Source organism: Aotus nancymaae, unplaced genomic scaffold (assembly GCF_030222135.1).
Source record: "Aotus nancymaae isolate 86718 unplaced genomic scaffold, 86718_ANA_hifiasm-v0.15.2.pri h1tg000117l, whole genome shotgun sequence".
Lineage (NCBI taxonomy): Eukaryota > Metazoa > Chordata > Mammalia > Primates > Aotidae > Aotus > Aotus nancymaae.
In genome coordinates, this window is record NW_026988532.1 from 2,930,710 (window position 1) to 2,946,572 (window position 15,863).

General features: G+C 37.4%; 1 long non-coding RNA gene and 1 pseudogene across 1 annotated transcript in view; one reads left to right on the forward strand and one right to left on the reverse strand.

Moving 5' to 3' along the window:
- Nucleotides 1-11,043: 11,043 nt before the first annotated feature.
- Nucleotides 11,044-13,236, forward strand: LOC135272609 (transcription initiation factor TFIID subunit 9-like; annotated as a pseudogene).
- Nucleotides 13,237-13,273: 37 nt separating this feature from the next.
- LOC135272612 (uncharacterized) overlaps nt 13,274-15,863 on the reverse strand; it is a 291,580-nt gene continuing 288,990 nt past the window's right edge. The window contains exon 2 of the long non-coding RNA XR_010340628.1: nt 13,274-14,778. This is a non-coding gene — a long non-coding RNA (uncharacterized LOC135272612). The remainder of the gene's footprint in view (nt 14,779-15,863) is intronic.

Genomic DNA, 15,863 nt, shown 5'->3' on the forward strand with positions numbered 1-15,863 from the left:
AATTGGAATTTGAGATGCAATCCTCTTCTGTTTTCTTTTTTTGTTATTATTATTATACTTTAAGTTCTAGGGTACATGTGCAGATCGTGCAGGATTGTTACATAGGTATACATATGCCATGGTGGTTTGCTGCATCCATCCCCCTCCCCCTCACCTACCTTAGGTATTTCTCCTAATGTTATCCCTCGCTAATCCCCCACGCCCTTCTTTCCCTCCCTTGGATCACCCAGTCCGCAACAGGCCCCAGTGTGTGATGTTCCCCTCCCTGTGGTTATGTGTTCTCATTGTTCAACACCCACCTATGAGTGAGAACATGTGATGTTTGGTTTTCTGTTCTAGTGTCAGTTTGCTGAGATTGATGATTTCCAGCTTTATCCATGTCCCTGTAAAGGACATGAACTCATCCTTTTTTATGGCTGCATAGTATTCCATGGTGTGTATGTGCCACATTTTCTTTATCCAGTCTATCAATGGTGGGCATTTGGATTGGTTCCAAGTCTTTGTTATTATAAACATTGCCACAATAAATATATGTGTGCATGTGTCTTTACAATAGAATGATTTATAATCCTTTGGGCATATACCCAGTAATGGGATTGCTGAGTCAAATAGTATTTCTATTTCTAGATCCTTGACAAATCATCACACTGTCTTCCACAATGGTTGAACTAATTTACACTCCCACCAACAGTGTAAAAGTGTTTCTATTTCTCCACATCCTCTCTAGCATCTGTTATCTCCTGATTTTTTAATGATCAACATTCTAACTGTCATGAGATGGTATCTCAATGTGGTTTTGATTTGCATTTCTCTAATGACCAGTGATGATGAGCATTTTTTCATATGTTTGTTGGCTGCATAAATGTCTTCTTTTGAAAAGTGTCTGCTCATATCCTTTGCCCACTTTTTGATGGGATTGTTTGTTTTTTTCTTGTAAATCTGTCTAAGTTCTTTGTAGATTCTGAATATTAGCCCTTTGTCAGATGGGTAGATTGCAAAAATTTTTTTCCCATTCTATTGGTTGCTGGTTCACTCTAATCATTGTTTCTTTTGCTGTGCAGAAGCTCTTAAGTTTGATTAGATCCCATTTGTCTATTTTAGCTTTTGTTGCCATTGCTTTTGGTGTTTCAGTCATGAAGTCCTGGCCTATGCCTATGTCCTGAATGGTATTGCCTAGGTTTTCTCCTAGGGTTTTTATGGTGTTAGGTCTTACGTTTAAATCTTTAGTCCATGTGGAGTTAATTTTTGTATAAGGTGTAAGGAAGGTATCCAGTTTCAGCTTTCTGCACATGGCTAGCCAGTTTTCCCAATGCCATTTATTGAAAGAAGTATCATGACACTGCCCTTGTTTTTATTATCACTAGTTTAAATTGTTTAGGTTACTCTAATATTACTACTATGTATGACTACTACAGGTAAGTTGGTTAGGAAACAAAATAAAATTGAAGATCTAAGTATTTACATGTGGATTTTTCTTAAAGTTCTTTTGATCAGAGATTTTGAGGAAATGAACATTTTATTTTACTCTGAAATTGCATGTATAACCACATGATGATGGCATATAATAGCCATGAATTTGTCAACAAATCATCAATTATAGGTTTTGGGTTATAATCTTTTTGGAAAAACAATAAAAAGCAGGCTATAGTAATTGTTAAAATTAAGAATACTGTCTATGGAAATAAAAAAAGTCACTTAAAGTAAAATAATAACTTATTTTTTAATCAGTAATGACAACAGTTTCTTCTTAATTATTAGATATATTAATTTCTATTCCATAAAAAGACTATTTGAGTCATAATGCCATATCAGAAGAAAAGACAATTAATTATTGGCCACTTAGAATATTACAGGTGCCGTCTAAGGTGTTTATATTAATTATCTTATGTAATTCTCACAGAAACAATAGCAACAGATAGACATTTATCGTATACACATAGCACTGACTATATGCTCAATCTTCATCTAAGAGCTTTTTACACATACTAAGACATCAGCATCACAACAACTCTATGAACTGGGAACTACTATTATTTTCATTTTATAGTTGAAGCAACTATAGCATGGACAGGAAATAATTTCCCTATGATCATATAGCTGAAAGGTTTAATACCAAGATTGAAATTCAGAATCTATGCATTAACTGCTATATTTAATAAGTGTTCTTATTACTGTTATAATCCTTATTCTTTTTTAGCTTTCAAAAATATTTTACTAAAATATAACACTATGTAAAAAGGGGTACAAATCATAAATACACTGCTGGATGAAATTATAAAGATGTGAAAACATTAGAAAGATAAGAAAACAAAAGATTATATTTGATATCTTAAGTCTGTGTTTTTTCTACAATAATTTGTATTATTTTCCCCATGTTTACACATTTCTGTATCTATCATTGGAAACTTTAAGGAATTTAAATATATTGCTCCTTTGTTTGGCCTTTTATGTCAATTAGAAGGCAATATATTCTCAAACACTAACTTGTTTATTCTTCAACCAGTATTTTTGCATTTGGATAAAGTAAACTTTTATAAGTATAATCCCACAATTCCTTTTTTAAGGTGTTCTGTGATTTTTTAACTAAACATTATCTGTTCTGCACTACATGTTTTGCTGTGCAAGTAGGCAGTTGCCATTTGCAACTTCAATGGATTCTTTTTGATGCCCCAAAATAAATCAAATTATACAGCAAGCAGGGATATCACTAAAGTCTATATAAATAAAGATATAAAAAATTAAATGTAACCTGTCATTTGCCTTGTGACTATTGAAAGTAAAACCATTCATGTTGCTCCAAATAAAACTCCTAAGGGTCACAGTTTTTACTAAGAGGGTGGTAACTAAGAATGAAAACTTTTTAGCAGGGAGAGAAAAGGCCTTTTGAAGACCTCATCAGGCCTATTCCCCATGATTCCTCTTTGCTTTACCATGTCCCAGACCTGCTCAGAATGCTTACAGAACTTTCTTTCATCAATCCATTCACCACTGAGAGTGACTTCAAAGTGAATTGTCACAATAGTGTGCAGTAGTCTGTAAATATATAAAACATAATGTGGAAGCTGCTCAGTGTGTGGCTTAAATAAGTTTTCAAACACAGAAGGTCAAAGGCATAGTACCTCAAAGACTTTTTGTTCTGTATTTTTTTACTAATCATAACATGATGTCTCAGGAAACCAGTTTTCAGTATTTTGGAGTTTTCCTTCTACAAATGTATCCTTATCTCCTGCAATTTCCAATCTGCTACCAAAGTTTCTGGTAAATCCCTTCTTCATCATCTCAATTTAGGGTTTCCGCAATAATATCTCAATAAGTCTTTCTGCCTCAATATTTTCTTCTCTTTGGTGCATTCTATATAAAACTAATAAATCAATCTTCTGAAATCTACAATGTATATAGTAGTGTAGAGTCCTTGCTCAAAAAACTTCAGTTGTTCTCCAATGTCCAGAATGAATGTTTTGAATACAATTTGAATACATCCATATTCTTTATCCTGAGAGAGAAATTTGCCTGCTCATCTAAAACAATCCTCCATTCTAGTCAAACTGGTCTATATGCCATCCTCAGTTCCCCATCACCAAAGTCCCCCCAAAACCTGCAGACTTTGATAATTTGGTCATGGTTATTACTGGAGTCCATTTTAAAGGGTGAGAGGAGATTTTAAAAAATTGTAACAATTTAAAATAACTGTGGGGATTAAAAAAGAAAATATTAATATACCATCATCACAATCAGATGTCAGAATAAGATTTGGTCATATCATAAACACCATTTTTTGTTATCAGTGAAGTTCAAAAGATTATGAAGATCAGAGAAGTTGCTTGAGTAATTAAATTTGCTAAAAAGGGCCAGTTTCACTTTAACTTATTAGGAATACTAAAATTAATCTTTTTAGGAATGTTCTCAGAATATCTGAAGAAAGTAATTTTTTTTGAGTTGTACAATTAGCTCCCTGAAACTAATATGTAAATATGCTGCCTAAATAGTCATATTATATATATTGACTTTGCATAAAAAGTGTCCACTACTATTTCTTTCAGTGCATCTATTTTCATTCTTATTGAAGACTATAATTTCTCTTTTATTTAATTATATTTTAAGTTCAGGGGTACATGTTCAGATTGTGCAAACCTTTTACATAGGTATACATGTGCCATGGTGGTTTGCTGCATCCATCATCCCTTCATCTACATTAGGTATTTCTCCTAATGCTATCCCTCCCCAATCGCCCACCCTATGCTATCCCTCCCCTAGTCCATCACCCCCCAACAGGCTCTGGTGTGTGATGTTCCCCTCCCTGTGTCCATGTGTTCTCCTTGTTCAACACCCTCCAATGAGTGAGAATATGTGGTGTTTGGTTTTTTGTTCTTGTGTCAGCTTGCTGACAATGATGGTTTCCAGCTTTATCCATGTCCCTGCAAAGGACATGAACTCATCCTTTTTTATGGCTGCATAGTATTCCATGGTGTATATGTGCCACATTTTCTTGATCCAGTCTATCACTGAAGGGCATTTGGGTTGGTTCCAAGTCTTTGCTATTATGAACAGTGCCATAATAAACATACATATGTATGTGCCTTTACAAGAGAATGATTTATAATCCTTGGGCATATACCCAGTAAGAGGATTGCTGGGTCAACTGGTATTTCTATTTCTAGATCCTTGAGGAATTGCCACACTATCTTCCCCAATGGTTGAAGTAATTTACACTCCTACCAACAATGTAAAAGTGTTTCTATTTCTTGACATCCTCTCCAGCATCCGTTGTCTCCTGATCTTTTAATGATCACCATTCTAACTGGCATGATGTGGTATCTTAATGTGCTTCTGATTTGCATTCCTATAATGTCCAGTGATGATGAGCTTTTTAAAATATGTTATTTGGCTGCATAAATGTCCTCTTTTGAGAAGGGTATGTTCATATCCTTTGCCCACTTTTTGATGGGGTTGTTTGATTTTTCTTGTAAATTTGTTTAAGTTCTTTGTAGATTCTGGATATTAGCCTTTTGACAGATGGGTAGATTGCAAAATTTTTTTCCCATTGTGTTGGTTGGTGGTTCACTCTAATCATTGTTTCTTTTGCTGTGCAGAAGCTCTGGAGTTTGATTAGATCCCATTTGTCTATTTTGGCTTTTGATGCCATTGCTTTTTGTGTTTTAGTCATGAAGTCCTTGCCCATGCCTATGTCCTGAATGGTTTTGCCTAGGTTTTCTTCTAGGGTTTTTTATGGTGTTAGGTCTTATGTTTAAATCTTTAATCCATCTGGAGTTAATTTTTGTATAAGGTGTAAGGAAGGGATCCAGGTTCAGCTTTCTGCATATGGCTAGCCAGTTTTCCCGACACCATTTATTAAATAGGGAATCCTTTCCCTATTGCTTGTTTTTGTCAGGTTTGTCAAATATCAGATGGTTGTAGATGTGTAGCATTATTTCTGAGGCCTCTGTTCTGTTCCATTTATCTATATCTCTGTTTTGGTACCAGTACCATGCTGTCTTGATTACTGCAGGCTTGTCGTCTCAGCCCAATATCTCCTGAAGATGATAAGCAACTTCAGTAAAGTCTCAGGATACGAAATCAATGTGCAAAAATTACAAGCATTCTTATACACCAATAATAGACGAACAGAGAGCCAAATCATGAGTGAACTCCCATTCACAATTGCTACAAAGAGAATAAAACACCTAAAAATACAACTAACAAGGAACGTGAAGGACCTCTTCAAGGAAAACTACAAATCACTGCTCAAGGAAATAAGAGAGGACACAAATAGAAGGAAAAACATTCCATGCTCATGATTAAGAAGAATCCATATTGTGAAAATGGCCATACTGCCCAAAGTAATTTATATATTCAATGCTATCCCCATCAAGCTACTATTGACTTTCTTCACAGAATTGGAAAAAAACACCTTAAACTTCAAATGGAACCAAAAAGAGTCACATAGCCAAGACAATCTTAAACAAAAAGAACAAAGTTGGAGGCATCATGCTACCTGACTTCAAACTATACTAGAAGACAACTATTTCTTTTTTTTTCTTTAAGAAAGAGAAAAAAGAAAGAAAAGAAAGAGAGAAAGAAAGAAAAAAGAATGAAAGAGAAAGAAAGAGGAAGAGAAAGAGGGAGAGAGAATGAGAATCTTGCTCTATTGCCCAGGCTAGAATGCAGTCTAAAAATAGGTATTAAAAACCTCTTTTATGCCAATGATTCTCCTTAACAATGGAGACAGGAAGGAATAAGGGAGGAAAATAACAAACAAGCAACCAACCAATATTTCATTTAAACCTGTGAAATGCTATGCAATTGCTGAGGAGTGATTTACTTCCAATTATGTGGTCACCTTTAGAATAGGTGTGATGTGATACTGAGAAGAATGTATGTTTTGTGGATTTGGGGTGGAGAGTTCTGTAAATGTTTATTAAGTTTACTTGTTCCAGGTGTGAGTTCAAGTCCTGGATATCCTTGTTAATTTTCTATCTCGTTGATCTGTCTAATATTGGCGATGTGGTGTTAAAGTCTCCCACTATTATTGTATGGGAGTCTAAGTCTCTTTGTAAGTCATTAAGAACTTGCCTTATGTATCTGGGTGGTCCTGTATTAGGTGCATATATATTTAGGATCATTAGCTCTTCTTGTTGCATTGATCCTTTTACCATTATGTAACGTCCTTCTTTGTCTCTTTTGGCCTATGTTGCTTTAAAGTCTATTTTATCAGAGATGAGAATTGCAACTCCTGCTTTTTTTTCTCTCTCTCTCCATTTGGTTGGTAAATCTTCCTCCATCCCTTAGTTTTGAGTCTTTGTGTATCCTTGTGTGTGAGATGGATCTGGATGCAGCATACCGATGGGTTTTGGCTTTTTATCCAATTTGCCTGTGTCTTTTGATTGGGGCATTCAGTCCATTTAAATTTAGGATTAATATTGATATATGTGAGTTCAATACTGTCATTTAATGATAGCTGGCTGTTTTGCCCATTAATTGATGTAGGTTCTTCATTATGGTGATGCTTACCAAAAGGTAATTTTTTGGAATGGCTGATACTGGTTGTTCCTTTCTATGTGTAGTGCTTCTTTCAGAAGCTCTTGTAAAGCAGGTCTGGTGGTGATGAAATCTCTGAGTACTTGCTTGTTCACAAAAATTTTATTTTTCCTTCACTTATGAAGCTTAGTTTGGCTGGATATGAAATTCTGGGTTGAAAATTCTTTTCTTTAAGGATGTTGAATATTGGCCCCCACTCTCTTCTGGCTTGCTGGGTTTCTGCTGAGAGATCTGCTTTGAGTCTGATAGGCTTCCCTTTGTGGGTAACCTGACCTTTCTCTCTGGCTGCTCTTAGTATTTTCTCCTTCATTTCAACCCTGCTGAATCTAATGATTATGTGCCTTGGGGTTGCTCTTCTTGAGGAATATCTTTGTGGTGTTCTCTGTATTACCTGGAGTTGAGTGTTGTCCTGTCTTGCTAGGTTGGGAAAGTTTTCCTGGATAATATCCTGAAGAAGATTTTCCAGCTTGGATTCATTCTCTTCGTCACATTCGGGTACACCTATCAAATGTAGATTAGGTCTTTTCACATAGTCCCATATTTCTTGGAGACTTTGCTCATTCCTTTTTACCCTTTTTTCTCTAATCTTGCCTTCTCATTTTATTTCATCGAGTTGGTCTTCGACCTCTGATATCCTTTCTTCTGCTTGATCAATTCGACTGTTAAAACTTGCGCATACTTCGCGAAGTTGTCATGTTGTGTTTTTCAGCTCCATTAATTCACTTATATTCCTCTCTAAATTGTCTATTCTCATTAGCGTTTTGTCAAACCTTTTTTCAAGGTTCTTAGTTTCTTTGCATTGGGTTAGAACATATTCTTTTAGCTCACAGAAGTTTCTTATTATCCACCTTCTGAAGCCTGATTCTGTCAGTTCATCACACTCATTCTCCATCAGGCCTTGTTCCCTTGCTGATGAGGAGCTGTGATCCCCTGTAGGAGGAGAGGCTGCTCTGCTGCTGTCACAGTCATTTCAGGGTTCACCTCCAGTGTGCCATGGGTATGCACTTAATTAAGTACCAAGAGGTAATGAATTGGAATTTTTTGCTTAGTACTATTTTTCTTCAGAGCATGCAAACCCATAAATCATGCAAAGCTGTCAAAAGGAAATACCTACTCTGCTAGTGATGTGGAGGAAAACAGATGCCACTTATTCAACAAACTAATATCCACACAGAAGAAAAATGTTAACTAGATACCTCAGAGTCAAAGTTGGTTTGAAAGTTTGTCAATAAAGAGTTTTATGGCTATGGACAAAAAAAGTAGGAGAGATCCAAGATGGCCAATTAGCAACAGCTCAGGATTGCAGCTCCCAGTGAAAGCGCACAGAGTGCGTGGATGCCACACTCCCAGATGAATTTTTGTTGCCTACAGACCCAGAGATTCCCAGCAGGGGAGCGCCATGTGTTGCCAGTGTGACTCTTTTGGCCGGTGCGGTTGTTTTGCCAGCCTCCGGTGCAGCGGTTCTCAGTGCAGAGTATACGGGACTGGGTGTCCTTTTAGTTGGTGTTTGGAGCTCCGGGAAGGCAGAGTTGCCCATTCAGCTCATTGAAAAGGGGACTGAAACAGGGAGCGGCCAGGAGATTCCTGGGCAAAAAAAGCACCATGAATCTCAATGCCGCTGTTTCAGCCGGTGCAGTGGGTCACTGCGAGGGAAATTACACAGATTCCAGCACCCTTTCAACAGGTGACCGAATCGACCATTCAACTAAAAAGAAAAAAAGGCTCTGAGACAGGGAGCCAGGTGATCAGGTTCAGCCGGTCCCACCCCCACAAAAAAACAGCAATTGGAAACGCTGAGGATTGAGAGTTTCACAGCAAGCACAGCTGAACCTGGGAAGGTCCAGCTCTGTGGGGGAGGGGTGTCCACTGAAGGAAAACTAAGAAACAGAAAAAACTTCTTCACCAACAAGCTGGACGTCCACTCAGAGACCCAAGCTGAAAGTTAGCAATTACAAAGACGACAGGTGGATAAATCCACAAAGATGGGAAAAACCAGTGCAAAAAGGCTGAAAGCACCCCAAATCAGAACATATTATTTCTATTTAAGTCTTATAACAATCCAGCAAAGTTGGACTTAATACCTTTTGTACATAAGTGAAAACTGATTATCAGAGAGATTGAGTGACTTTCCCAAATGACAGAATCATGACTCATATCCATGTTTGTCTGGTTCCAATCACTTTGTCCTTTCTAAATATCATCTTAGTTCACATTTCCTTCTCTTAGACATCTTCAACTTCCAGCAAATTAACTGAAAATCTCTTAAGTTCCAGTTTCTTTATGTGCAAGACCAAATTAATAATCCCTGCTCTGCCTTCCTCCAAGGTATGTTGAAAGAATCATGAGATACATACTCTACACTTTAAGGCAGTATATTAACTCAAAAATATTAATATTGGAGGAAGAGAGCAATACTTTATTGTTCCCATTCTTCTGTAGAAAGAATTATACTGGAAATAATAATATTTGTTTGGGGACCATAAATCATAAATTGTTTAGAATACACTATCACACTAAATGCCATTATGTCTTCTCTTAAGAAACAATGTTTAAAAATAAGCATAAGTTGGCCAGATTTGATGGCATATGCCTGGTAGTCCCAGCTACTCAGGAGGCTGAGGTGATAGGATCACTTGAGCCCAGGAGTTTGAGGCTGAGGTGAGTTATGATCTCACGTCTGCATTCTAGCCTGGGTGACAGAGTGAGACATCAACTCTAAAACAATATTTTTTTTAATTTTAGAAAAGGTATGTTGGTCTAAAAACATTAGCAGTGCTACCAAAAATAAAAGTAGAAAATGAAGACCATTGTTCTTCATGTGTATCACTGAATCTAAAAAATTATTTGGATTATTAAATCATTACCAACCTAATTATGACTTGGCTACAGTAATCAAAATTGCACATGAATGAATTGGAGTACTGGCTACCAACTGCACCTGTCAGAGTTTTATTTAGCCAAATTTATTTGTTAAACCTCAGAACTTCCTGCTACCCACAAAGCATCCTTCGTAAACGTCCTGGTAGCCTTTTGCGACCTGACAGGATGAGTCAATGAACAGCATTGTAAACAACACTTTTCTTGCATTGAAATATTACCATGCTCCCCCTAGAACAGAGGTTATTTGTGAAAGCAGTGGTGACTAGGAAAATCAACTATTATAAAATTAGTAAGTTTTTAAAAATAGATTAAAATACACCTATTTTATTCTAACATTTTTATTCTGATTACATGCTGTCTAAGGCAATTAATCTTAAGAAAAAAAGCTACATTAGTTAACTGGGTTATATTAGAATGATTTGTTCAGAAACCTTAAAATTATCTCCATACCAATCTCTTTTCTATTTTTAAATTATCTTTGTAATTTCATTTCTGATTATGAAACTGGCACATATTTATCATATAGCGAGTATAGGTGATCGCAGAGGAAAAAATACTCATGATTTTATGGTCCAGAGATTTAAGTGTATAAGTTGAGTATCCCTAATCTGAAAAGCTGAATCAAAAATGCTTCAAAATCTGAAACTTTTTGAGTGCCAATATGATGCCATAAGTGGAAGATTCAATGCACACAAACTTTGTTTCATGCACAAAATTATTTAAAATATTGCATAAAATTAGCTTCAGGCTGTGTGTTTAAGGCATATATAAAACTTAAATGAATTTTGTGTTTATACTTTGGTTCCACCCCTAAGATTATGTATATGCAAAGATAATTAAAAAAATATATATATATATACACACATATGTATATGTTTAATTTAGATCTACAATTTAAATACACATGTGTATATATATACAAATTAAAAATCACACATGTATATATATACACGTGTGTCATAGTGGTAAAAATTTGAGTGTGGAGAAACACAGAACATGGCTGAGACCTGGTGGATCAGAACCCTGCTACTGGGGAATTGAAAGGCAGGGGCTTCACGGTGCAGAGGGCCAGAGGGGCCAATCTTCGAAGGGCAGAATTGCTGGGAGATGGGGAGGCCTGGTCAAAGGAAGGAGACTTGTGGTGAAGAGAATGAATGAAGTAACTGGTAGAAATTAAAGGTCCTGGTAGAACAAAATGGAATCCCAGTATGAGAACACACATGCCTGTTCCCCAAAGCCAAACAATATTTCCTAAAATCACAAGAAAAATACATTTTGGGCAAGTACCTTATCCAGTGATCCTATCTATGTATCAAGACAGTGGGGAAAGTTCATTAAGCACGCAAAACTCAGCGAGACCTGATTCCCTCATGAGGCCTCTGTTAAGGATAAATTCCACTCAGCAAGTGATGCTTTGGATACACTTTTGAACAGCATGTGCTTCGATGTATTTAATTGTAGATCTAAACCAAAAACCAAGGTGGGGACAGGTGGGGCACAAAGGCTGTCACTTTATGTTTGGGTTGAAATAACAAATAAGAAATGGCAGGTAAAGAGGTTAGAGAAGAGGAAAATAATGTCTTTGATTGTCATAGTGGTACAATTTTGAAATTGAAAGATGTAATTTAAAACTCATAAACCAAATAGTAGAAGTGTATCAAGTTAAAAGGGGATTAGTGATGTCAAAAGCTTTTTAGTGCAATGTTAAACAGGAGCTATACAACCCTTCCTAAACAGCAAACAAAAGGCACACACATACACACAAATACAAAAAGAAAACATATAACATCAACAAAGAAATAGAGTAAATACAATCTACCACATATGGTAAATAGAGACTAAATATGGAAGAGCTTAGAATGTAAACAGGGAAATAAGAATGTTTTTGTTAATCTATATTCTTATCTGCCAAAACCAATCATAACAATAAAAGCTTAAAACACTGTATGTAAAAAATCCAGTAGTCCAGAGTGATAGACAAAAAAATTTTAATGAGATTCAAAACTTGACCATTTTAACTAATAAACTAAAATTAATTTTGGATAAAAGTTCAATTTGGGGCAGAGGATATTCTTTATCACAGCAGAATGCCAGCAAAAACAAATTAAAATTAATTCTGGTCCTCCCCGTAGCGCAAAGGGCGCTTGAGCGAGGTGATCGGAGCAGTCGCAGTGAGGACCATGTTGCTTCCGAACATCCTGCTCACCGGTACACCAGGGGTTGGAAAAACCACACTAGGCAAAGAACTTGCATCAAAATCCGGACTGAAATACATTAATGTGGGTGATTTAGCTCGAGAAGTCTGATCATCAGATATCATGGAGTCTGGCAAGATGGCTTCTCCCAAGAGCATGCCGAAAGATGCACAGATGATGGCACAAATCCTGAAGGATATGGGGATTACAGAATATGAGCCAAGAGTTATAAATCAGATGTTGGAGTTTGCCTTCCGATATGTGACCACAATTCTAGATGATGCAAAAATTGATTCAAGCCATGCTAAGAAAGCTACCGTTGATGCAGATGATGTGCGATTGGCAATCCGGTGCCGCGCTGACCAGTCTTTCACCTCTCCTCCCCCAAGAAATTTTTATTAGATATCGCAAGGCAAAGAAATCAAACGCCTTTGCCATTAATCAAGCCATATTCAGGTCCTAGGTTGCCACCTGATAGGTATTGCTTAACAGCTCCAAACTATAGGCTGAAATCTTTACAGAAAAAGGCATCAACTTCTGCAGGAAGAATAACAGTCCCACGGTTAAGTGTTGGTTCGGTTACTAGCAGACCAAGTACTCCCACACTAGGCACACCAACCCCACAGACCATGTCTGTTTCAACTAAAGTGGGGACTCCCATGTCCCTCACGGGACAAAGGTTTACAGTACAGATGCCTACATCGCAGTCTCCAGCTGTAAAATCTTCAATTCCTGCAACTTCAGCAGTTCAGAATGTTCTCATTAATCCATCATTAATTGGGCCCAGAAACATTCTTATTACCACTAATATGGTGTCATCACAAAATACTGCCAATGAATCATCAAATGCATTGAAAAGAAAACATGAAGATGATGATGATGATGACGACCACGACTATGATAATTTGTAATCTAGCTTTGCTGCATGTAGCGTGTACTTCATCTTGAATTTATTGTACTGATATTAAACATGCATGCTGGATGTTTTCAAGTTGTGTTTTAGAAAACTTTAATAATATTTAATGAGTAAATACAATTACCATACTTTTCAATTTAAATGAAGGTTCAGCCTTAAAAGTGTAAGAAAAATAAAGTTGTCATTCAGTAATTGAGAAAATGAATAAATAAATAAATAAATAAATAAATAAAATTCTGGACGAAAGTTAAAATTTGAGCAGGGAATATTTATTTTTTTTTCACAAAGCATGCCAGCAAGAACAAGTACATAGTAAAATTTTGAGATAGAAAATTTCCAATGTAAAAACAGAAATATATTAACTGACCCAGGCAGGGGTGATTAATTGATGATAAAATGCTCAGAGGGAGATTGTTAAAATACAGGATATTCAAGCTGTTTCAACCCACTTTCAAATTATAAATAAGGTGTCTTCATAAAAAGGTGAAGAGACATTTTGAGAGGGAGATGGTTAAAATACAGGATATTCAAGCTGTTTCAACCCACTTTCAAATTATAAATAAGGTGTCTTCATAAAAAGGTGAAGAGATATTTTGAGAGGGAGATGGTTAAAATACAGGATATTCAAGCTGTTTCAACCCACTTTCAAATTATAAATAAGGTGTCTTCATAAAAAGGTGAAGAGACATTTTGAGAGGGAGATTGTTAAAATGCAGGATATTCAAGCTGTTTCAACCCACTTTCAAATTATAAATAAGGTGTCTTCATAAAAAGGTGAAGAGACATTTTGAGAGGGAGATTGCTAAAATGCAGGATATTCAAGCTGTTTCAACCCACTTTCAAATTATAAATAAGGTGTCTTCATAAAAAGGTGAAGAGACATTTTGAGAGGGAGATTGCTAAAATGCAGGATATTCAAGCTGTTTCAACCCACTTTCAAATTATAAATAAGGTGTCTTCATAAAAAGGTGAAGAGACATTTTGAGAGGGAGATTGCTAAAATGCAGGATATTCAAGCTGTTTCAACCCACTTTCAAATTATAAATAAGGTGTCTTCATAAAAAGGTGAAGAGACATTTTGGGTTCCGCACTCTGAACTCATCTGAAAAGGTCCTCGTAATTCGGCCTAAACATTTTACAAGGAACACTGCAGAGTCATGCTCTGAGCTTCCTGTCTCAGCCCATCTGCAGGTAGAGAAGGGCCAGTGTCTTCATCATCCCCATTATTGTGATACTAGGACGTTCCCTTGGTTAAGGAGGGGTCTATCAGCTCTGTCCCTTTTAAAGACAATAGACCCCCCTCCTTAAACAAGGGCCAGTTTCTTCATCCTCCCCATTATTGTGATACTAGAATGTTCCCTTGGTTAAGGAGGGGGTCTATCAGCTCTGTCCCTTTTAAAGACAATAGACACCCTCCTTAACCAAGGGCGAGTGTCTTCATCCTCCCCATTATTGTGATACTAGAATGTTCCCTTGGTTAAGGAGGGGGTCTATCAGCTCCATCCCTTTTAAAGACAATAGACCCCCTCCTTAACCAAGGGAACGTCCTAGTATCACAATAATGGGGAGGATGAAGACACTGGCCCTTGGTTAAGGAGGGGGTCTACGGTCTTTAGAAGGGACGGAGCTGATAGAGCCCCTCCTTAACCAAGGGAACATTCTAGTATCACAATAATGGGGAGGATGAAGACACTGGCCCTTGGTTAAGGAGGCAGTCTATTGTCTTTAAAAGGGACGGAGCTGATAGACCCCCTCCTTAACCAAGGGAACATCCTAGTATCACAATAATGGGGAGGTTGAAGACACTGGCCCTTCTCTGCCTGCAGATGGGCTGAGGCAGGAAGTTCACAGCATGACTGCAGTGTTTCAACAAGATGTCTCTTCACCTTTTTGTTGTGTTCTTTGCGGTGGCGTGGGTTGTTTGAAGCAGACAGGTCAGTTGTGCTGTTCAATGTTCTACATTCCGCAATAGCCCGAGGATTACCTCCTGTGAAATTAATTTTCAGCAAGAACATGTCATTGTTGGACTCTACCCTGGTAGAATGTTCTCTGCCTGCAGATGGGCTGAGGCAGGAAGTTCACAGCATGACTGCAGTGTTCCAACAAGATGTCTCTTCACCTTTTTGTTGTGTTCTTTGCGGTGGCGTGGGTTGTTTGAAGCAGACAGGTCAGTTGTGCTGTTCAATGTTCTACATTCTGCAATAGCCCGAGGATTACCTCCTGTGAAATTAATTTTCAGCAAGAACATGTCATTGTTGGACTCTACCCTGGTAGAATGTTCTCTGCCTGCAGATGGGCTGAGGCAGGAAGTTCACAGCATGACTGCAGTGTTTCAACAAGATGTCTCTTCACCTTTTTGTTGTGTTCTTTGCGGTGGCGTGGGTTGTTTGAAGCAGACAGGTCAGTTGTGCTGTTCAATGTTCTACATTCCGCAATAGCCCGAGGATTACCTCCTGTGAAATTAATTTTCAGCAAGAACATGTCATTGTTGGACTCTACCCTGGTAGAATGTTCTCTGCCTGCAGATGGGCTGAGGCAGGAAGTTCACAGCATGACTGCAGTGTTCCAACAAGATGTCTCTTCACCTTTTTGTTGTGTTCTTTGCGGTGGCGTGGGTTGTTTGAAGCAGACAGGTCAGTTGTGCTGTTCAATGTTCTACATTCCGCAATAGCCTGAGGATTACCTCCTGTGAAATTAATTTTCAGCAAGAACATGTCATTGTTGGACTCTACCCTGGTAGAATGTTCTCTGCCTGCAGATGGGCTGAGGCAGGAAGTTCACAGCATGACTGCAGTGTTCCAACAAGATGTCTCTTCACCTTTTTGTTGTGTTCTTTG